The sequence below is a fragment of the Rhinolophus hipposideros genome (assembly GCF_964194185.1).
Source record: "Rhinolophus hipposideros genome assembly, chromosome: 12".
NCBI classification, from domain to species: Eukaryota; Metazoa; Chordata; class Mammalia; order Chiroptera; family Rhinolophidae; genus Rhinolophus; species Rhinolophus hipposideros.
Genome location: NC_138058.1, coordinates 5,020,649 through 5,044,266, shown reverse-complemented (window position 1 = coordinate 5,044,266; position 23,618 = coordinate 5,020,649). Strand labels below are relative to the sequence as shown.

Here is a 23,618-nt window from a genome sequence, read left to right as displayed (position 1 = left end):
TAAGTAAGCAGATTTTGAAAAGGAAACCATTATTGTTGAAGGCAACAAGATAAGGCAAAAATGGGAATTAATTAGGGAAAAAAAGTATAGTAAATTATCAAAAATAACCACAGGCAACAGTGACTCTTGGGATCTTCAATTTCTCTCAACTTTCAGACAGATGACAGGACTGTTTGCTGTTGTTCTCACTTTGTTTTTCTAGGTGAAGACCTCAACTTCCAATTCAAAGGCCACACTTTGCTGTACACAGGTGATCAATACTCTGCTTCACACAAATAACTCCTCACAAACATTTCAAGTGAATTACAACAGATAACCTACTAGTGGATCATTTCTTCTCTTAACACCCTACCTGCTTTACTGCTCAACATCTAAAACTTCAGAGAAAGGCTTTCTTAAAAAGTGAGAACAAAGAAGATATAGGCAGATGTGGAAGGGAAGAGAGAGAATTAACCAGGTACAGAAATAATCCCACAAGGTAACATACTGGCTTTTTATTGCTTCTTCTTGATTCTATATTAAATCACTAAATTCAGGGTTCAAGCATTTTTCTCTTAAAAATATAACTCAATATAGTGATTCAACTGGCAGGAAAATGCCTTTTATTTTATTCATTTCACACTCAGATGGAAAATTATAAGGGTGACCCCTGTTCTCCTCAACTCTAGAGAACCTGAGAGCTCAAATAATAGAGATTATTTTTCTAGGTTGTATAATAAAACCTGAAGCCATCACCATGACCTTGTGGTGTTGCAAGAGGCTACACTCACTTCCAAAGCAGTATTACAATATAATGGCAGAAAGTGCCTCTTTAGTTCTACAATGCATTTTTTTTTTCGGATTTTTGAATACTACCAATCTGTGTGTGTAGGAAAAATTCTGTTGTAATATTTAGTTAACTAGAAAATATGAAAATGAGAGTCCTAAATCTGGATAAAGGAGGGCTGATTTCAGAATAAGCCCTCCTGACCGAGTGGGAGGACCCCGGTTGATAATTTTGCCAATTTTCACAACGCAAATACTGCAACCATGGCAGATTTCAAGCACTAGCCTGACATCGCTGAATGCAGAGTTGAGAAGAGAAGCAAGAAACCCATCACCGTACAGCATTTCAGCAGTACCTGGGCAATAAATATGAACAATCTCAAGAGCAGAGCTATTAGTAACATGAAAACTAATTAGGAAGTGACAACTTTTAAATATTTGTTACCTTTGTTTTTAATAAAATGCATTTGATTATAAGTTTCTGTCACTTAATATTTAGTATTAGGTGTGTTGAACATCGGTCTCACAAAACTCTGGAAGATTTCACAAGCATTCTAGTGAGTCACTTAACACTGACTGCAGACACCACTGATGACAGAATGTGTGTAGAAAACAAACAAAATGTACATTTTAACTTACTACTTGAGAAGCTATGATTGCAAGGATCTGAACAGTTTCTCCCTTTGATGGTTAATTGGATTGACTTTTATCAAGCGTCCACCCTTGAAAACTGTGTTTAGTTGTTGGGAGCTACAAAGATGAGTCAGAAATGGCTTCTGGCCTCCGGAAGCTCACAACGTAGAGAACAGGCAGTGGCAGGGCAGACTTGGGTAAGTGCCACAGAATGGGGACACTCACACAGTGCCCACCGAGGACTGCTCCTGAAACATGGGACTCAGAAGGGACACTACAGCTAGTCTTTGATGGGTGTATAGGATGAGAGATTTCAGAAAAAAAGAGAAAAGGGCATTCTATGCAGAGGACACAGCATAAGCAAACTCAAAAATAGCATTAGTGGACATGTACTTTTCTCAATTTTTATTTATTTTTTCCAGTGAGGAGACTGAGGTTAAGGTCATACCTGGGATACAACTTTTAGTTTTGTTACGTACTAGTTAGTTTGGACTTTGACTTCATCACTCTCTTCTCTGTAAAAGTATGACGAATGAGGCCCTGTGCCTGGCACACTGGATGAACTCAGTGACATGGGAGGCAGAAAGGCAAAGGGAGAGGAAGAGGTAAGCACTTGTGAAGAGCTGATTGCTTCAGTCTAATTCCCCTTTCTATAAGAAGTGTTTGTGTGGTGTTCATTATTATTTGGTGGGCTTGGGGTGGGAAGGAACAATGGACTTACTTTTGGGTTCATGTTGGTCAGAAGGTTGATGACCTCAAGTGTTAACTTCTAGCTGCCTGTATTTGAAATATTTTCCATCCTGCCAAGTTGCTAACCTGCTTGAATTTCCCACAATTTTATTTACGATAAGTAACCAATATGTGGGGCCACTGGAAATGGTTTAATATTCACATGTGTTTTCCTAGACAGCCTAGAAGATCTCCTAGGGTTCTTTTGAGCTTTTCTGCAATGAGACTAAATGATTTTCAGGTGTTCAGTTTTGAACCACAGAGCAGGATACCATTAACAGGTTACAACGTGGCTTGTCAGTAAGTATTTCAAATAATTCTTTCAGACAACACTAGGGTTTTGCCAATTTGTCACTTAGGGACAATTACACGAGTTTTATATGTACATCACTGCAATATAAGGTGCTTGTGTTGATTTTAACAATTACCAGTCCGATTAAAGATTGGCAAATATAATTCAGTTCTAATTCGTTGGAAGCAAGCATGGTGGTCTCTGTAAGATGTGCGCTGCATTCATATCATGGAGAAGCTCTGGGTGGTGAGGAGGCCACAACACTGACATGTCATAAGAGATCACACCCTGAAGATGTCGTTTCCTTCTTAAAATTTAGTAAATTATATTCTGAGTGTGTTGTGTTTGGTTAAACCTAAGAAAAACCCTACTTATAATAAAGTTACTGGAATGTAGAGTCTACTGCCTTCCTAGGAATAAGAACACTTTTTGTGTGTAAGTTCTCCTTATGAGAAAGTCAATGCCTTCAGCATGATGGTCCTTACCCTTAAAAGAAAGATATCTCTATTTTATACTTTCCGACCTAATGCATAGTATTCCAACATATTAAAATTGATTGGTATTCTACCTTAATTTGTGTGACAAGATCTGATACAGAAACAATTTTAATGTCATGATTTGATCATTATAAAATGTCATAATTTGATAATTGTCAAAATGTGATAGTTTTTGGACTAATGGCCATAAAACACTGTAAACACAAAGTTCAATAGAATTAAAGTATATATATATATATATATATATATATATATATATATACACACACACACATTACTCTTACAAACATTGTTATTACATGTGTTTTTATTCCCAACTTTATTAAGATGTAATTGACATAACACTGTGTAAGTTTAAGGTATAAAATGTGAGGACAATACACATATACTTACAATAACATTTACCATAAGATTAGTTAACATATTGTTCACGTCACACATTTACCATTTTGTTGTTGTCGCTGTTATGGTGAGAACATTAAAGTTCTACTCTCATAGCAACTTTCAAATATTTAATACAGTATTGTTAACTATAGTCACATGTTGTACATTAGATTGCCAGGACTTATTCATCGTGTAACTAAAAGGTGTACACTTTGACTGACATCTTCCCATTTCTCCCACTCCCAGCTCCTGGCAACCACCATTCCACTCTGTTTTTATGTATTCAACATTTCTTTTTTAGATTCATCCTATAAGTGATAGCATGCAATACTTGTCTTTCTCTGGATGGTTTAGTTCACTTAGCAAGGTCTAACCATGTTGTCACAAATAGCAGGAATTCCTTTTCTTTTATTACTGAAAAATATTCCTATATGTATCACATAATTTATCTATACATGTGTCAGTCAGTGGACACTTGGGTTGTTTCCATGCTTGATGACTGAGAATAATGTTACGGTGGAACACAGGAGTGCAGATATGTCTTAGAGACAGTCATTTAATTTCCTTCAGCTATATTCCCTGAAGTGAAATTGCAAGATCATATGGTAGTCCTATTTTTCATTTTCTGAGGAACCTCCATATTGTTTTCCATAGGGGCTGCACCAATTTACATCCCACCACCAGTGCACAGGGGTGCCTTTCCTCTATGACCTCACTAACACTTGTTGTCTCTTCTCTTTTTGATAGACATCCTAACAGGTACGAGGTGATAATCTTGTGGTTTTAATTTGCATTTCCCTGATGATTACTGACAATTAGCACTTTTCATGTATTTGCAGACCATCTGTAAATCTTCTTTGGAAAAAATGTCAATTCAAATCCTCTGCCTATTTTGTAATTAGATTTTTATTTGTTATTTTTTTTTGTAATTGAGTTTTATGAGTTTTTAAATATATTTTAGGTATTAATCCCTATGAGATATATGGTTTGGAAATATTTTCTCCCGTTCTGTAGGTTGCCTTTTCATTTTGTTGATTTTTTTTCTTTTAATGTGCAGAAACTTTTTACTTAGTATAGTCTCACTTGTTGATTTTTGCTTTTGTTGCTTGAGCTTTTTTTCACATCAAAAAAGTCACTGTCATAATTACGTCAAGAATTTCGTTAAGAACATTTTCCCCTATGTTTTCTTCTAGGAATTTTAGATTCAGGTTATGTTTTTCTTAATCGATTTTGAGTTTATTTTTGCGACTAGTGTAAGATGGGGATTCAACTTAATTTTTTTGCTTGTCCATATTTAGTGTTTTTAACATCATTTATTTAACACCATGAAGAGACTATCCTTTCCCTAATGAGTATTCTTGGTTTTCTTGTCAAATACTAGTTGATCACATATAAATACATAAATTAATTTCTGGGCTCTCTATTCTGTTCCATTGTTCTATGTGTCTGTTTTATGCCAGTACCATACTGCTTTGACTACTATAGTTTGCAGTATAGTTTGAAATCAGGAAGTCTGGTGCATCCAGGTTTGTTCTTTCTCAAGATTGCTTTTTGGGGGTTTTTTGGATTTTTTTTTTGTATTTTTGTATTTTTTTTCCATGCAAATTTTAGGTTTGCTTTTTCCATTTCAATGAAAAATTCCATCAAAATTTTGTTGGGGAATTGCATTGAATCTATAGATAGTTTGAGGTAGCGTGGAAATTTTAACAACATAAAACCTTCAGATCCATGAAAATGGGATGGCTTTCTACCATGTTTCCCTGAAAATAAGACTGTCTTATATACTAATTTTTGCTCCAAAATATGCATTAGGGCATATTTTCAGGGGATGTCTTATTTTTTCATGTACAACAATCTACATTTATTCAAATAGAGTCATGTCATCTTCTTCTGGAACATCGTCATAACATACTAAATGTATTCATCTGGCTGACGATCTTAGCTGGGGCTTATTTTCGGGGTAGATCTTATTTTTTGAGAAACATAGTATTTATTTATGGCATTGTCAATTTATCTCATCAATGTCTTATAGTTTTTGGTGTGTAGATCTTTCACTTCCTTAGTTAAAGTTATTCCTAAGTATTTTATTCTTTTTGATGCTATTGTAAATGGAATTGTTTTCTTTATTTTTTTCAGATATTTTGTTGTTAGCGTATACAAATACAACTGATTTTTATATGTTGATTTTGTATCCTGAAATTTTATTGAATTTGTGTATTAGATCTAACAGACTTTCCATGAAAACTTTACAAATTTCTATATATAAGATCATGTCCTTAGCAAACAGAAACAAATTTACTTCTTCCTTTCTAATTTGGATGCCTTTTAAATTCGTTGTCTTGCTTTCACTACTCTGGTTAGGACTTTTAGTTCTATGCTGAATAGTTGCGGTGAGAAGGGACACCCTTGTCTTATTTCTGATCTTAAGAGGGAAAGCTGTCAATCTTTCACCACTGAGTCTGATGTTAGCTGTGCATTTGTCATATATGGCCTTTATTCTATTGAGGGAATCTCCTGTTATACCCAATTTATTGGAAGTTTTTGTCATGAAAGGATGTAGAATTTTGTCAAATGTTTTTTCTGCATCTATTGAAACTATCACATGATATTTCTCTTTCATTCTATTAATGTGGTGTATCACATTTATTGAATTGTATATGTTGGGTGATCCTTATACCCCACAGATAAGTCCCACCTCATTATAGCGTATGATACTTTTAATGTGATATTGAAATCAGGTTGTTGTTATTTTGTTGAAAATGTTTGCATCTATATTCATCAGGGATATTGACCTGTAGTTTTTTTTTTCTTTTTTTATAGTATCCTTATCTTCCTTTTCACCTGTGTAATGATGGCCTTGTAAAATGAGTTTGGGAGTATTCCCTTAATTTCAATTTTTTGAAAGAGTTTGAGAAAAATTGATATTAATTCTTTTTTAAAAGTTTATCGGAGTTCACTCATAAAACCAGCTGTCCCTGGGCTTTTCTTTGTTGGGAGGTTTTGATTACTGATTCAATTTCCTTACTTATTGGTCTGTGCAGGATTACTATGTCATCATGATTCAGACATAGTAGATCATATGCTTTTAAAAACTTATCAATTTCTTCCAGGTTGTCTAATTTGTTGGTGTATATTCTTCATAGTAGTCTGTTAGCTCCTTTGTATGTCTGTGGCATCAAATGTAATGTGTCCTCTTTCATTTATAATTTTATTTGTTTGAGTACTATATTTTTTGTCTTGGTAATGCAGATAAAGATTTGTCAGTTGTGTTTTTATCTTAAAAGTAACTCTTACTTTTGTTAACATTTCTAATTTTTGTCTATTTTCTACTTTATTTATCTGATGTGATTATTGTTATTTCCTTCCCTCTGCAAACTTTGGGCTTAGTTTTTTTCTCGTTTTTCTAATTTCTTGAGCTGCAATGTGAGGTAGTTTATTTGAGATCCTTCTTTTTTCTTAATATTGATATTACTGCTATAAACTTTTTTTTTAGTACTGCTTTTGCAGGAAAGCCAAAGTTTTGGTATGCTGTGTTTCCATTTTAATTTGCTTAAAAATATTTTTTATTTCTCTTTTGATTTTATATTTGATCTATTGGTTGTTCAGGAGAATGTTTAATTTCCAGATACTTGTGAATTTCCAGTTTTCTTCCTGTCATATATTTCTAGTTTCATAACATTGTTGTCACAAAAGATACTTGGTATAATTTTAATCTTTTAAAATTTGCTTAAATTTATTTTGCTATCTAACATATGCTTTATCCTGGAGAATATTCTATGTGTGCTTGAGAAGAATGTGTATTCTGTTGCTGTTGGATGGAAGGTTTTATATATGTCTCTTAGGTACATTTAGTCTAAAGTGTAGTTCAAATCCAATGTTTCCTTATTGATTCTCTGTCTAAATGATCCATTGTCGAAAGTGGGATATTGAAGTACAGTACTATTATTGTTCTGTTGTCTATTACTTCCTTTAGATCTGCCAGTATTTGCTCAATATTTAGGTTCTCCAATTTTGGTTTGTTTATAATTGTTTTATCCTCTTGATGTATTATACCATTATCGTTACATAATAACTTTCTTTGTCTCTTGACTTAAAGTCTATTTTTTTTTGTCTGATATAGGTGTAGCTTCCTCTGTTCTCTTTGGGTTTCCATTTGTACTGGATATCTTTTTCTATCCCTTTATTTTCAGTCTGCATGTGTCCTTGAAGCTGAAATGAGTCTTTTGTAGGAATCATATTGGTGAGTCATCTTCGTTTATCCATTCACCACTCTATGTCTTCTGATTGGATAATTAAGTTCACTGACATTTAAAGTAATTATTGATAGATATGGACTTACTATTGTCATGTTGTTAATTATTTTCTGACTGTTTTGTAGTTCTTTTATTTGTTTTTTTCTGTCTTTCTTTGTGAATTGATCATTTTCCAAATTAGTGTACTTTGATTTCTTTTTCTTTATCTTGTGTGTGTCTACTATAGATTTATGTATTATAATTACCCTGAGGCATACTTGAGACAACTTATAAAAATAACAGTCTCTTAAACTGATAACTTGAATTTGATTGCGTACAAAACTCTACCTTTTTATTCTCCTCCCACATTTCATCTTTTTAATGTCACAATTTACAATTTTATATTTTGTAGCCATTAACAAATTATTGTAGCGATAGCTATTTTAATACCTTTGTCTTTTAATCTTTATACTAGAGTGGTTAACAGATGACCATATTATGGTATTAGAATATTCTGATCTGACTATTTACTTACCTTTAAAAGTATGTTGTATAATTTTATATGTTTCAAATTACTCATTAGCATCTCTCATTTCAGCTTGAAGAATTCCTTTCAGTATTTCTGTTAATTCAGATCTAATGGTGATAAAAATCCCTCAGCTTTTGTTTGTTAGGGAAACTCTTTCTTTTGCCTTCATTTTTAAAAGACATCTTTGTTGAGTCAAGTATTCTATGTTGGCAGTTTTTTTCTTTCAGCCCTCTGAATGTTTCATCCTATTCTCTCCTGGCATGCAAGGTGTGTATGGAGAAATTCACTTACCTTATGAAGTTTCCCTTGTATGAGAGATCATTTTTCTTCTCGTTGATTTTAAGATTCTCTCTTTGTCTTTGATATTAGGCAGTTTTATCATTTAATATGTCTTGTCAAAGATTGTTTTGGTTTGAAGTTTTGGGGTGACCTATTTCCTTCATAAACTTGAATGTCCAATCTCTTCCCAGGTTAGGAAAATTCTCAGCCATTGTTTCTTTAAATAAGCTTTTTACCCTTTTTTCCCTCTCTTCTCCTCTGGGACTCCACAATTGCTTAGACTGTTACTCTTAATAGTATACCATATGTCCCATAAGATTTCTTCATTACTTCTCATTCTTGTTTTGTTTTGTTTTTGTTCCTCTGATTAGGTAATTTTCAATGATCTGTCTCCGAGGTCACTGGATTTTACTTTGGCTTGCTTGAGTCTGATATTGAGTTCCTTAATTGAACCATTTAGTTCATTCATTGTGTTCTTCCACTTCAAAATTTCTATTTGGTCATCTTTTATGTTTGTATCTCTATTGAGCATTTCATTTTGTTCTTTTACTGTTTTCCTGATTCTGTTAAATTTTTATCTGTTCTCTTCTTGTTGGTCTCTGAGAATCTTACGAAACTTATATTGAACCTTTTGTTGGAAAATGCCTGTATCTCCATTACTTTTGGATCAGTTACTGGAAGTTTATTGTGTTCTTCCAGTGAATCATGCTCCCCTGATTCTGCATGATCCCTACAGCCTTGCATAACTGTGTGCTCACTTGAAGACACAGTCACTTTTTCCAGACTTTGTAGACTGACTTAGGTAAGAAAGACTTTCACCTGCTGATGGTGGCATGCTGGAGCATGTTATGACCCTTGGTTTAATTGTACTGATTACAAATAAGGGGACATGTGGCAGCTCCAAGTCAGAAAAACATGGTGACTTCTTGACTCAGGCCACTGGGATCCATAGCATCAGTTGCTCTGTGGTCTTTGACGAGCACTTCAGTGGTTCCACAGAAGATACAAGGGTTATTGGGATCCTCAGCAATACCTCCAGGTAATGGTTAGGGACCACAGCCAGCAGTGTGGTGGCTGGAGTTGGTGGTGTGAATGCCCTTAGCTCTAGGGGCCAGTGCGGGTACCTGTATAGTGGCAGGAGCCAGTTTAAAATACACACAGAGTGGTGGGGAAAAGGGCAAACAGCAAAGTCAGGAGCCAACCGTAGGCACACTGACAGCTGTGGAGGCCCTCACTATCAGTATGCAATACCATGACTGCTGATTCTTACCATGGGTACATGACAGTGAAGGCTGGGGTTAAAAAAATAGGTTGGGGATATGCAGGTGTACAGATGGAAGGAGCCTGGCGGTATAGGCCAGTAACAGGAGACGGGGCCAGATCTGGGCCCACAAGTGATGCCGTGGCCCTGGCTGTCAGCATGTCCTCCTTTGGCTGTATAGTCTCTCTAAGGTGTGCGCACAGCAGTAGAGGCCAGTGACCAGAGTCTGGCAGGCAGGGGCATGCTGGTGCACAGTTAGAGGTGTGACTATCGGTGAGCCCAATAGTGCAGGCCAGCGACAGATGATAGAGCCAAATCCAGGCCCAGAAAAGGTGTGGGGGCTCTGACATTGACATGCACTTCCAGGTGGCTGGAAGGGCGAAACCTGAATGAACACATGGTGCTGGGGTCAGCTGCAGGGGTCTAGTCTGACATCTTGTAGTCACACAGCTGCACAGCCTTGGGCTGGCTGCCAGTGCAGGTCTCAGGCTCCAGAAGGGCTGGAACTCAGGTGGCTGGGATCTTAAGAATACCTGTGGGGTGAAAATTGGTGAAATCTACAAGGTGTCTGAGCAGCTGTGTTGGCCACTGTGTTCTTCAGTGAAAGCTGCTGAGTTTGGCTGTGGAGCAGGTCCCTGGGAACTGTGATCACTCTGGCTGCATGGCTGATCCTGGTGGTCCCTGCTTTTCTTCCTTGTTCCTAGCTGCCTCTATACATCTCTGAGTGGAGTGTAATGGAAAAAACATTCTTCATGTGGTGCCTCCAAAGGCTAGGGAAACTGACTACTCCCTTTTCTACTGGTGGGAACTCCTCTACTGTATAGTGGCAGTAGGCAGCCACTTTCTAACACAGGAGTCGCCTCTTGGCACTGAGCAATGGCAGTTTGGGGCATGAGATGATGCAGGCACAAGGCAGCCATTTTCCTTACCTTTTTTGTGCAGTTATTCTCAAGTTTTTGTTCCACTGTGTTGCTGGTTTTCTTAAGTGGACTCAAGAGCTCTCTGAGAGCTGTTTTTGTTCAAGGATTGCCATCTCTTTGCAGGTTCTTTCTTGGGGATGAAGGCTGGTATCTTCTCCTCTGTTCTCCTGATTACATCTCTCCTATGTATGTTAAAATATGCTGTTCTATTGTATGTGAAAGGTAAATAGTTATTTTAAATACATAATTGATTTTTAAAAGCTGCACCATCTAATATAATGTACCAGAGGAGATGTAGGTTGCCATATATTTTTCCGCCTAGTGTCAGGTAGATTTGTTTAACTGACTGACAAATTTTGGCAACTATTTTCAGTATTTCATTGAACCTATTTGACAACTCTAGATATTAAAAAAATCACCTATTTTTCAATTACCACACCCAGAGAAGCTATAAGAATGAGAAGAGAGAAGGGAACGTTTATGTCTACACAGAAGGAAATTGGTATGAGAAAAACTAGATGGATGGGGTAATAGAGAACAGTGTCAAAGATAGCCACTAGGTAACCAGGGCCCAAATATTGGAATATAAAGGAAAACAGAGCATCCCTAAATAGAGGGGGAGAGAGAGAGAGAAAAACTAAAAAGTTTTGGATCACTGAAGAAGAAGAGGGTTACTTTAATTATCTGTCTGTGCCTGTCATCTCAAGTATAACTACGATACATATGTGGGTATTTCGACTTTAAATAATTAAAAGTAAATTAAATACAAAATTGAGATCTTTAGTCAAGTTTGCTATATTTGAAATGCTCAATAGTCATACTGGCCACTGGCTGTTGCATTCAACAGTGTAGTTGTAGAATATTTCCCTCATTGAAAAAATGCTGAACACACATAATAAATAGCACTGGACTCTATTCCATAGCTAAAGTATTCATGTAAAAATAAAATTTAGCACTTTTTTAATATAATGAGCACTTTGTGTAAAGTTTCTGCTGCTAGTTTAGTTGTTGAGAAGAGGAGTTGTTGAGATTCTAGGATATTGCTTCACAGTGCTGTGCTAAAATAATTATGTGGGTCTTTATTTCCGAGCAATGGCAAAACCATGTCAATGACAGTGCAACATGGTAGGAACTCTCCTTGCCTTCCCATAAGTGAAAGAGAAATTTATCCTGCAAAACAGTGTGTGAAGAGACAAAGGGCTACAACCCCACATGGAAAAGCCATCATGGCCCTAATAACTAATCAATAAGATTCCATATTCGAAGCAAATAAGAAGCAAGATCTAGCAGCATACGGGTCTGGAACCTGAAACAAAGCAGGCATCCTGCCATCTATGATGAGCAGCTGGGAACTACTAACGGAAGATCTGAGGGCCAAAGCAGTCCTGAGAAGGGACAAGATATGTAGTCAGGAGAAGAAAGTTGGTCTCTAGCAATAGGGCACGTCCTTTATCTTTAGTTAAACATAAATCTACATTTTGAATGACAAATGGATAATACCCGGTGTGGGGTCAGTCGTTCTATAATAGAGCTTCTCAACTCTGCTTGCACATTAGTGTCAGCCCAGAGCTTTTAAACATCCCATGCCCATGCTATTACCTAGCCAAGCCCTTTTATGTCAGAATCTCCAGCTGGAACCAGGTATTGGTCTTTGTTAAAACTCCCCAGTGGGTAGCCAGTTAGCTCAGTTGGTTAGAGCGTGGTGCTGGTAGTACCAATGTTGCCAGTTCTATGCCTGCATGGGCCACTGTGAGCTGCGCCCTTCTTAACACGTAGTAAAGTTTGACAAAGTAGACTCGTATATAATGGCATGCGAAAATTTCTAGACCTATTTACAGAAAAAAGCCAGTCAGGCACTTAAGGTTTCCAGTCTGCCTTATCCACCCAGAAATCCTCACCCCAAAAGACATGTTGAGCAAACTGAAAAAGAAACTTTTCTTATATCCATCAGAATTGAGGTCACAGGGCAAACCATCACCTTGAAAACTGTAGAGACAGGCACAGAGAATCACCACTTAGCAGGAGCAAAAGCAGCTGGGGTAGCTAGCAACTAGTAGGAACATTTAAAGTGTAAGTGACTAACTTCTGGAAACTGAGCATGGACTAGCTTGAGAGATAAACACTCCTGGGGGTCCAATCTTAGTGGGAGGCTAGATTTGGGGAATTTTACCTTCAGGATCTGTAACAGCTTCTAAAGGTAAAGATCTGAAGATCAGAGAAAAATTCCCTCCTGCTTCCAGCAGTGAGAGGTAGTAAGTAACTATTCTGAAATATGCCCAGAGCATTCAGTTCTGTTTAACAAAGCCTGGCCTCAGGGAAATGATTTTATCAGAGCCTACATGATTGGAATTTTACCAGAGACTAACCAACCTGATTTACCTACGGACAGTGAGGAAAAAAGAGTGGTATGAGAGAAGCCAAATTATGGGATACCCATGACTGAGGAACAGCAACACCTTTACAGAGATGCAGCTTCCTGGAGCAGGCTTGGTTTACCTGAGGAAGCAGGATGAGTCACACCTCAGTGCGATCCATTGCTAAATCAATCTCAAAGACAATAAATGTATCAGACCCAGAAGGTGATATGGTAATAATACTCTAGGATGTGCAATTAAGGATTTTGTAGAAGGTGGAGTCTGACCTTGATACTGAATCCTATTTTATCCTACTTTCCAGCCCCTTCTTACCAGGTGGGAAAACAGTGACTTAGAGATAGTGATTTCACTGAAGTTGAGTGATCAGGAGTCAGGTGTACTGAACCCTGTCAGTGTTCTCTCTCTCACAACAGTATGGGAAACGTGGTGTGGGGACAGAGCCCCAGAAAGCAGTTTCCAGGCTCTTGGCCTCACATAGAAAGCTGCTGGCTCAGGTAGTAGATGGCCATCAACTGTCATTGGATGGCCATCAGCTGTGGCTGGTTGGCCGTCAGCTGTAACCAGTGAGCCATTGGCCACTAATATAACTGCTGTGGCTACACTAGCAGAGTAATTGGGGGCTAGCAAGAGCGGATCGCAGAGAGGCGGATGCCGCCGGGGAGAATACAGTGATATGAATCCCCTACTTATGGCTCCGTGGGTGTTCCTTTTTGGCCTCACCATGTCCTGCCTTCTTATGTGGGGAGCGGGAGCAGAGACCCCACCGGACGCCCCGCACCACACATGGAGACAGTCACCTCACACAGTTGGAAGCATTGAGGAGATCACCGAGGTGGGAGAAGCGCAGGTGAGGGGGCAGGAAAGGACACTGAGACGTGATTGGAGCTGTAGGATAGAAGAAGGAAGTGTGAGAACTTGTGTGGGATCAAGCGTTCAGATTTCTCTTGAAGGTCTTGAGAAACCATGAGTGACGGATATTCTTTTTCATGGAAATCACACAGACAAAAAGCAACCAAATTAACCAAAACAGCAACTTATTTCATCATTTAGGTGGATTAGTTCATGAGTTAAAAGTCCAGGGGCCTATGTTCCCTAGCAGATCTTCCCACTGATTCTTTTATTGGACAAGCTACATCTACCTCTCTCTTCAAAAATAAAACCATAGGCAGTCGCTGCTGCTGGTTTGTAGTTGCTTCGCAGCACAATATGACATGGACTTACTGAACTCATTGTGTTGTTGTTTGTTTATTTGTTTTTGTAATGGTGATCAGCTCAAGGATATCTCTTAAATTCCAATCTCCTGTTCAAGAGTTTGTCAACTATAAACTATAAACTTCTACCAAATGAATGAATGAATGAGTGAAAAATTATATGTAGAGATGAGTTCCATTATATATATCATGTCTAAAGGCACAAAAAATGAGCACCAACTCTATCACCAACAGACAGTGAGAGTGGTCACGTGCAATATAGAACTAATATTTACTAACAAATTATTTCCCTCCGTTAATCTCTTCCTTTCCACTTATAAATAGACAACTAGAGTCCTTAGGGTCTCTTGGTTTATCACTTTTGTTTTCTAATCCATTTTATTTGTTTTACTTATTTTTTTCTCCAGTTATTAACTGTTTTCACACCTTGTTGATTTTTATAGGGTAGTACTTTCTAAGATGTGGTCCAGCCACATTGCCTTCCCTTCTGTGGACCTGAGTCAGAGCCCAACACCGCCCTCCCCCATCTCTTGCTCCAGATCTTCGCACAGCTGCCCCTACCTGATTACATTCATTTCTCTGCTCAAAGGTCACAACCTCAGAGAAACTTCACATTCCAACTATTACAGCTCCTCATATCCTGTAATTTTACAACTCTTTACTGTTCTTCAAAGCACTTATCATGGTAACAAACATGACATATGTATGTTTATTTATTTGATCATTGTGGTTCCCTCCACTAGAATATAAACTCCAAGGGAACATGGACTGTTCATTTAGTTCACCACTGTATTCCCTAGAATAGTACCCAGTACATTGTAAACATTCTATATCTAAAAGAACTAAAGAATACTCAAGGGAACTACTTTATTAAGCAAATATTTGTTTTATATGCAGATAATCAATCTCTAATTTATTTTACCCATCATGACTGAGTCAGTTGAAGTTGAGGTGTCTTTTTTCAGGAAAGCCACTAACCAATTGGTTAACTTATCTAAATGAAGACACGAAGCTGGTGAAGACTGAATTTACCTGTAACTGAGCTTGTAGTTGGAACTTACCTGTAGTTGGAGTTAATAAAAATAAATAAATAAATAAAAAACAAACAAACAAACAAAATCTTCCAGAGGTTAAACAGAGGTGATCAGCACCTGAAACTCAGCTATGTCATGGAATATGGCCTGGTTAGCCCTGACATAAGACTACATACTGGGTAGAATTGTGGGAAACAAGAACCCTTACCTGTCACGCTCTATTTTGACCAACCTAATTACTGCTATGTGCCAAATATATTCCTCCTGGAAGAGTGAAGTGATCAAAACAAATTGACTGATCTGATTATCCAGAGTTCCAGAGTAGCAGCCATCAATGAGAGGAAAAAACAATGGAGGTTAGTAAAATTCAATGAAGTGTGCTTAATTTGCATAACATTTCCCAATGTCTCATGGGACTAAACTGAAGAGCAATTTGGATGGTTTGGCAGTTAGAGTGGGATGCCTTTGAGAAGAGTGTTCAGCTCTATTCTAGAGTGTGAATTGAAGGACACCGGGGTTGGACAATCTATAACTCACATGGTTTATATACATATTTTGTGACAGTGACCGTCATTGTAGTCCAGGTCAAATTCTAAGGAGACTTCTTCATCTTTTGCAATGCTAATAACTTATTAATATTTTCTGAACACAAGATTGTCAAAGGCTTGTATTTTCTATAAAGAATTACGGAAATGAGAGAGCATGTAAAATATATAAAAGTAAGATCTACAAATATCTAAAGTACATATATTTTTTAAACCAAAGCTTCTAAAATTAGAAAGATGTTTTCTATGCCCATTTCAATAAGCAAGGAAGTGTGGCATACGAAAAGGTGATAATGATACCTGAAGGTATGACTTGAAGGAGTAGACCTTTGAGAGGACCAGCAGGATGGAAGGCAACACAGATCCCAGGATATGCACACGAAAGAGCCAAGGTTCTGGTACCAGAGATCAGGGTTCCAGTCCAATGGTGCTTCTTACTAGCTAACACTGAGTAAGTTACTTAATTTTTCTAATCTTATTCTTTCTATAAACTGGGGACAATATTTACATCATAAAACCAGCCTATGAAAAGTACCTAGAAGAATAACCTAATAGGCTCAATAATTGACTACTGTCATCATCTTCATCATCTTCTTCTTCATCCTTACCTTCACTGGAAATGAAGAAATCTATTAACAGAAGGTGTATTTTGCAGTAAGAACCTCACTGTGTAAAATCTGTGAGGCGCAGGTGACAAACAGACTACTTCTGTACCCCCAATAAGACAAACTATAAGTAAGTCGGTAGCTTGCTTTTCCCCAGAAACTTCCCTCCGCCTTTCTCTGCTTTGTTCGTATTACAAAAAGGCTGAGTCACAGTACATTTCCCACGCTTGCTGATCAGCTGGTGTACAGGAAGGTTTGTCTAAAGAGAGGTACTTCTACTGTAGCAGCAGCTGGATCTTCTCTGCAGTTGCTCTTAAACTCCAACTTCCAAACTCCCATGGGATACCCACCATGATTTTGCTTCTGCTGGGTGATCCCAGCTCGTAGGCTGCAGAAATACCATCTTTTCCTTTTTAACTCCAGCATTAGGGATCATAGCAGCTGTCCTGCTGTTGCTAACTTCTGGTCACAGCTTCATGCTCTTTTGGGCATCTCAGCACTTCTAGCACCTATGGAATTTAATACCACATATTAAATTCCTTACATTTAAAATACACAGAAAAGTTTCTCCTTTCTCTTTCAGTTTCCCTGACTAATGAACATTTAATTTGTTTGATCTTTTTTGATCTCAAATCACTTAGCACAATATCTAAAGCAACAGACATTCTATAATTTAACTATTACAGTAGTATCTCAAATTTAAGGAGTTTTATCCTCTCTAAAGCACTTTTATATATGTTATGATGTTGTACTCCTAATTATTATTTAAAATATGGTAAGTAGATATTATTTTTCCCATTTTACTTTTAAGTACATAAAACTCAGAAAGGTGATGATTGGTCCAGTGGAAAAACCATACTTTTAATACACATTTCCCAACAGCAGAATCAGAATTTGTGCTCCAGATTATTTTGCAACCTGATATGGGTGCTGGTGGACTGACAGTTGTGCCTGGAAGAAATGGTGATATTGAAAGAGAACAAAGAAGAGAAGTATATTTCAGGCCTCTCCTTCAGAGTTGCTATTTCTGGGGCTTCAACAACTGAAAAACAGTGAGAGGTATGTTGGTGGCTCACTGGGAGATATAATGCCAGCCATGGGTGTAAGAGCCCTGGAAACCTCACTTCTTCCCTGCAGTGGAAAGAGTCTCCTACTCAATATTTGATTGTGTTATCATTGATTTCCCCAATGACCATGTGACTTAAGCAAGGTACAAATAACTACTCTGATACTCAAATTGTTAGCTTATCACATCTGCTCCATAAAAGTGGACTCTAGTCTTGTGCAAAGCTGAGGTGGGAATATTCAGCTAGTTAATTGTCATTTTAATTGAAACAATGGCTTAGAATGTTTATTTGCCTACCTTGCAAATCCCACAAGCCAGTGAGATGAGCAGAGATATACCGTTCTTATTTAATGGATAAGAAAACAGAGGCTCAGGGTGGTAAAGTGACTTATTCCAGGTCTCCCAAGAGTGTCAGGGCAGGGACTTGAACCCAGCCATCGGAATCTAACACAAGTGCTCGATTCTGTAACGGAAGTATCTCCACAGAAAGTTAATATTGGGTAATACAAAATCTCTTCTTCAGCTTTGTAATCAAACCGTTTACATATCTATAGTTTTTATCAAAATGTCAAAATCTAAAATAAAACATCTAGTCCAGATTTTGAAACCCCATGCATTTTTGACATTATACAACTGATTACTATACTCAGGCTCATAGAATTTTAGCGCACAAACAGACCTAGAGGGTTGAAACAAATATCCTCTTTTTACCTCAGTCTTTTTGGTGTTAGGAAGGCAGTTAAACATACGTCTACAATGGCCAGAAATACCCCCATTCCAGATCATTTGCGTTGTTTCCTCATGTCCAATCCTGACAACCTCTAGCCCAGTCCAAATGTTGGCAGATAGGGGTAATTAAAAAAAAAACTCTTCATGTAATTTCACATAATTCTCTCTTAAAACATCACAACTTGACCCCGTGTGGCAGCCAGGTTGTTTTTACCTGGAGGATCATTAACTCAAGTGTTGATGTCCTTCAGGGTATTGTCGGAACATCTTGTTCCAAAACTAACTTCCCTACATGATCTCCAAGATCTGAAACATCTTCAACAAGTAATAAATCATTTTATTTCATAGTGATGTATTTAAATGCAAATCCACACCCCTCTGCAAAGGTTTTACAAATCTGAGCTTCTCCCCTTGGTATTTCAACCCTTCATGGTCTGCACTAGTGCTCCTTTTCAGTATCGCCTTCCACTGCACATTGTCATCTATCTCTTTCTTATTGCCGGACTCTCCAGGTCTACCAGAAATTCCCCATTCCTTGAACTTAATTTCCTGAGTATAATAAATCTTTTCAGATTCTCCTTCAACTGTGCTCTGGGTTTTGAGTTTCCACTTCTCACCACAATTCTTCCTTAAATTCACAGATACATCAAACATTTTGATTCAACTTTCAAGGCCTACCTTTAAGTGTCACCTTCTCCATGATGTCTTCTGAGATGACTTCCTCTAGATCTAGGGTTTTTCATAATGATCTAACGCAACCTTCCCTGTGCATTGTATTTTATCTCTTTGGACTTCAGTTATCTGTTAAATGAGGAGATTGGACTCAATTATTAGTTCCCCAAGTTTTGTTAAATCAGTCAGATGCGTGAAGTTCATTGATGGTCCAAATTTCTGATCTCCACCCAAATCTAATGAACCCAAATGCTCCAGAGAATAAAAGGAAAGTCAAGTCTGAGAAGCCTCATAACTAACAAATGATTTATTCTTCGGCAGCCATCCTACAATAGTTTGAAAAATACATGGGGCCTAAGATGAACTCAAGCCTATACAAGATAGTTTTATTTATTATTATTATTATTATTATTATTATTATTATTATTATTAACTTGATTTGAATTGTTGACAGACTAGATCCAACACTGTTACAATTGCTTAGTTGTAGAGAATAGATTTAAGTTGGATATTTACTTTAAATATTCCATTAACTGTTCAAAATAGCCTAAGGACATGGAACTAGAGGCTACGACAAGGAATGTGAATGGGAGAAATAATGCACTCTTGCTAATACAAAATCGTATCCAGGCCAACGACAAAAGATCATGAGTTTTTGACATGCCAATAATCCAATCTGATGGGGAAGCTATACCTCAACATCCAGACTGTAACACACAAATGATATTGCTGCCCCAGGCAGATAGTCACAGTTAAAGCCATTTACCAAATGAGAGCAATTTATGACCAAATTGGTAAAATGCAAATATTAATTTTTTTCTTGCAATGTAGCCCAGTATATAGACTTGCACTTTCTCAAAGGATAGCTTTATTTTTTTTTATTTTTCTGAAAGACTGAGAAGTCATAAAAGTGAAAAGCATGAAGCATTTTTCCTCCACTATCACAAATCCCAAAATTCCAGAGGAAAGAATGCAAAAGAGTAATATTTATCTGCTGCTCTGATGGAAGTCTGTTTTCTAAACCAATTTTATTGAAGCATTGCTGAGCATGCAAAGGGTCTAGTAATCAAGTCTTTTCATGATTTAATTTACCTTGATTAGCATAGCAATTTGCTATACCTTCTTCAAAAAGTGCTAATCAATTTTAGCAACTAGTAGAGTGAAAACACCACACAAATTGCTCTCCTGGCCCCAAACTGCTAATCAATGTTGAAAACCTAAATCAATCTGCATTTTATGCTGTCGTTTCTCACTTGACATTTCTAATACCTCTCATGACTCTGAATTCTGAGGAATGAGTTTTCATGCCAAATAACAAACTGAAATGATATTACATTTTGGCTTAAGGATTGTCGATTTTTCCCTCCCAACACATACTCCTCTGGCTTGTAATACTTTGGTGTGTGTATTTGTGTGTGTGTGTGTGTGTGTGTGTAAGAGACGGTAATCTATTTTTAATAATCAAGGCTTTTGTCAAGTAGCTGCACTTCTATTCCTCACTTCAGAAAGGAAGTTGCTAAATTTAAAAAAAAATCGCTTTCAATGTATGAATGATACTGTTGCATTATTAATTGAATGGTAAGAATATTAAAGGTACAGCATTTTAGACTGGGAAGAGATTGTAGAAATCATCTATCTCAGTCCCCATCTTAGCTGGAGAGGTAAAGACAGACAAGCAGACAGCTTTGCCCTTCCATCCTGCCCAGGCTAGTGACCTATACCCTGTGGGAACATGTGTATGGCTCTGGTAGGATGAAATTACTGCCAATGGGAACTGAAAGTCTTCTAACCCTCCACATTAGCCAAATGCCCTGCAAAACTGCTTCTCTTAGGTGATTTTGAGATGTACTGATCTCATCTTACCCATCAAAATGTTTGCAATATTTTAAACAGGGTAAGCTTGCTCCCTAAATTGAGACTTCTTTGTTTCAAATATGAGTAAATTAGACTTTCCCTCCTTGCTTAGTAATTGAATTAAATCAGCCACCATCTGGATCCTCTAGCAATAATGCATTTATTAGAGAAAAATTGGGATAGTTCTTTGGAAATGAGGTCTGAAGACCAAAGTTCTGTATATGACAGCTCATACTTTAACAGATTCTGGAGATAAAATGTACTCTAAAATTCTTTGATTTATTATTAAGACCTGTATATGAAATTTCAAATAGTTATGTCTAATCGTAGTAGCTGTGGATTACTGACTCAGGGCACTGACTCAGTAGCTGTGGATTACTGACCCACTGGGTGGGTCAGAACAAGTCTGGGATGGAAAACAATGAATGAACAAGGAATGAATTAGGTCAAGGATCCCAAGACATAAAAACCCAACACATCAGACTGGCGTCAGACAACACACAAGTACCAAAGGTCAGGGGGGAGGCAAAGGGTCCAGAATCAGGCTGGCAGGCATATCAGCAGTAAGAAAACCAAAGCTACAAAGGGACAGTGATACTTGTGAGGTTCTAAATCTGGAAACTGGAGTTAAGTGAAGGTTGTTTTTCCTTCTATGAGCATCTTCAAGTGAACAATTGCATTTGTTTCTCCTTAAAATAAGATTTCAGGTTTTGGTTTTCCTTAAAATTGACTTTTTTCATTTTCATTTTGGAAGGTTAATTTTCCTCTAAAGAATTCTAGGTTAGCAGCTGTTTCTTTCAGCACTAAGGATGTATTCCCCTGTCTCCTGCCTTCTATTATTTCTGTGGCTAAGACAGTTCTCTCTCTGATTTTGAAGAGTAGCCAGATATTTACACAGACTTAGGTAACTCATCCAACACATTTATTAATTATCAAGGCAGAAATGGTAACTTTGCAGTGGAGAAATTTCACAGACACCATTATAGTGCAATGATTAAAGCTACTGTTCACAGGAAGGGGACATACTTGCCTCTGATGTCTCCCGATGTGATGTAGAGTGAATGGCGTAGCCTCCCTTCCATGGTACTCCCACCTAAGGGGCATAACCTGAATTTAATCATGAAGATACAGCCAACAAATCTAAGTTGAAGGTATTCCACAAAATAACTAACCTCTTTTTTTTAAGACAGTCACTGTTATGAAAAGCACAGAAACACTGGAGAAATCCCTGAAGAAATACAGCAGAAATCAATGAAGGAATCAAAGGAGACAAAGCAGACTCAAGGACACAATGATGGAGTGGAACATGTGGCCTAAAACTTTCTCTTGCTGTAAAGAACATTCCTGGGATACTTGGTGAAATATGAATAAGGCCAATAGTATAGACAATAGGATTGCATCAATGTCCCTTTCCTAATTTTAGTAATGGTACTCTCTTTCTGTAAGATAATAGCTTTGTTTGAAGGACACACTGAGATAAATGGGCAATGTGTCAATAATGAACGGACTCTCAAACAATTCAGAAAAAGTGAGGTGTGTGTGTATGTGTGTGTGTGTAGGGGGAAAGGGGCAGAGAGAACACATTAAAGCAAATGTAGTAAAATATAAATAATTGAGGAATCTATATAAAGACTGTAGGTGGGATTGCAAATTGGTGCAGCTTCTATGGAAAAAAAGACGGCGGTTCCTCAAAAAATGAAAAATAAAACTACCTTGGGGAGTTATCACTTTGTGAGGGGTGTCAATGTCTAACTATTACCTTGTTTTGCACACCTGAAACTAAAATAAATAAGTAAATAAATAAATAAATGTACCCATGTAATAATAGTATTTCATCAAATATTTTATGTATATACATGTATATGTATATGAATATATATATAACTTCCTTATGACCCAGCAATTCCATTTCTGGGTATTGATCCAAAGAAATACAAAATACAAAACACTGTTCACTGCAGTACTATTCACAATAGCCACGATATGGAAACAATGAAACTGCACATCAATAGATGACACGTATACACAATGGAATATTACTCTGTCATAAAAAAGAATAAAATCTTACCACTTGCAACAACACCAATGGACCTAGAGGGTATTATGCTAAGTGAAATAAGTGGGACTGAGAAAGACAAATACCATATGATCTCACTTATATGTGGAATTTAAAGAACAAAATAAATGACCAAACAAAACAGAAACAGACTAATAGATACAGAGAATGAACTGATGATTACTAGATGGGAGGGGAGCTGGGGGATGGGTGAAAAAGGTAAAGGGATTAAGAAGCAAGAACTGGCAATTTCAAGAGTCACAGGGATGTAAAGTATGGGGAATATAGTCAATAATATTTTAATAACTTCATAAATTATATAAATGTCTAACCATTACACTGCACACCTGAAACTAATACAAAATAATATTGAATGTCAACTGTAATTTAAAAAATAGCCAGGGGCATAGGGAATATAGTCAATAATATTGTAATAACTATGTACAATGCCAAATGGGTAATAAATATACTCATTGGAGTTATCAATTTGTGAGGTATATAAATGTATAATCACTATGTTGTTTTGTACACCTGAAACTAATAAAATATAAAAAAGAATATATGGGAATTATTTGTACTTTCAACTATTCTTTAGGTCTAAAATGAAATGCTAAGACAATTTAAAAATAGAGTAACAAATCAGAGATACTAGAAGGTGTTGTTTTTGTTTAAGCTATAGTACAATAACTGCTGTGCCTTATTTATTAATAACAACAAAAATAAAATATTTAAAGTATATATGTTTCAATATTACTTATCTGTACTAATAATGTATGGAGAATTTAAAATATGTACAGAATTAAAATGCAGACAAGTACAGCATAAAGCCTACCTAGCAGCAGGATACATGAAGCTAACTTGTTCAGGAAAGGATAAGAGTTCAAAGTTATCATTAGATTTGGTAACAAAGGATACATGCTATTGTACCGAGTAACAAAGAAAAGAATAAT

The 23,618-nt window shown here is 36.9% G+C and overlaps 1 long non-coding RNA gene across 1 annotated transcript; it reads left to right on the top strand.

The window, feature by feature from the left end:
* The first annotated feature begins 1,967 nt into the window (after nt 1-1,967).
* Nucleotides 1,968-23,374, top strand: LOC308505972. Its single transcript, XR_013994648.1, has 3 exons — nt 1,968-2,003; nt 17,174-17,350; nt 21,799-23,374. It is a non-coding gene; the product is annotated as an uncharacterized lncRNA (long non-coding RNA).
* Nucleotides 23,375-23,618: the final 244 nt, after the last annotated feature.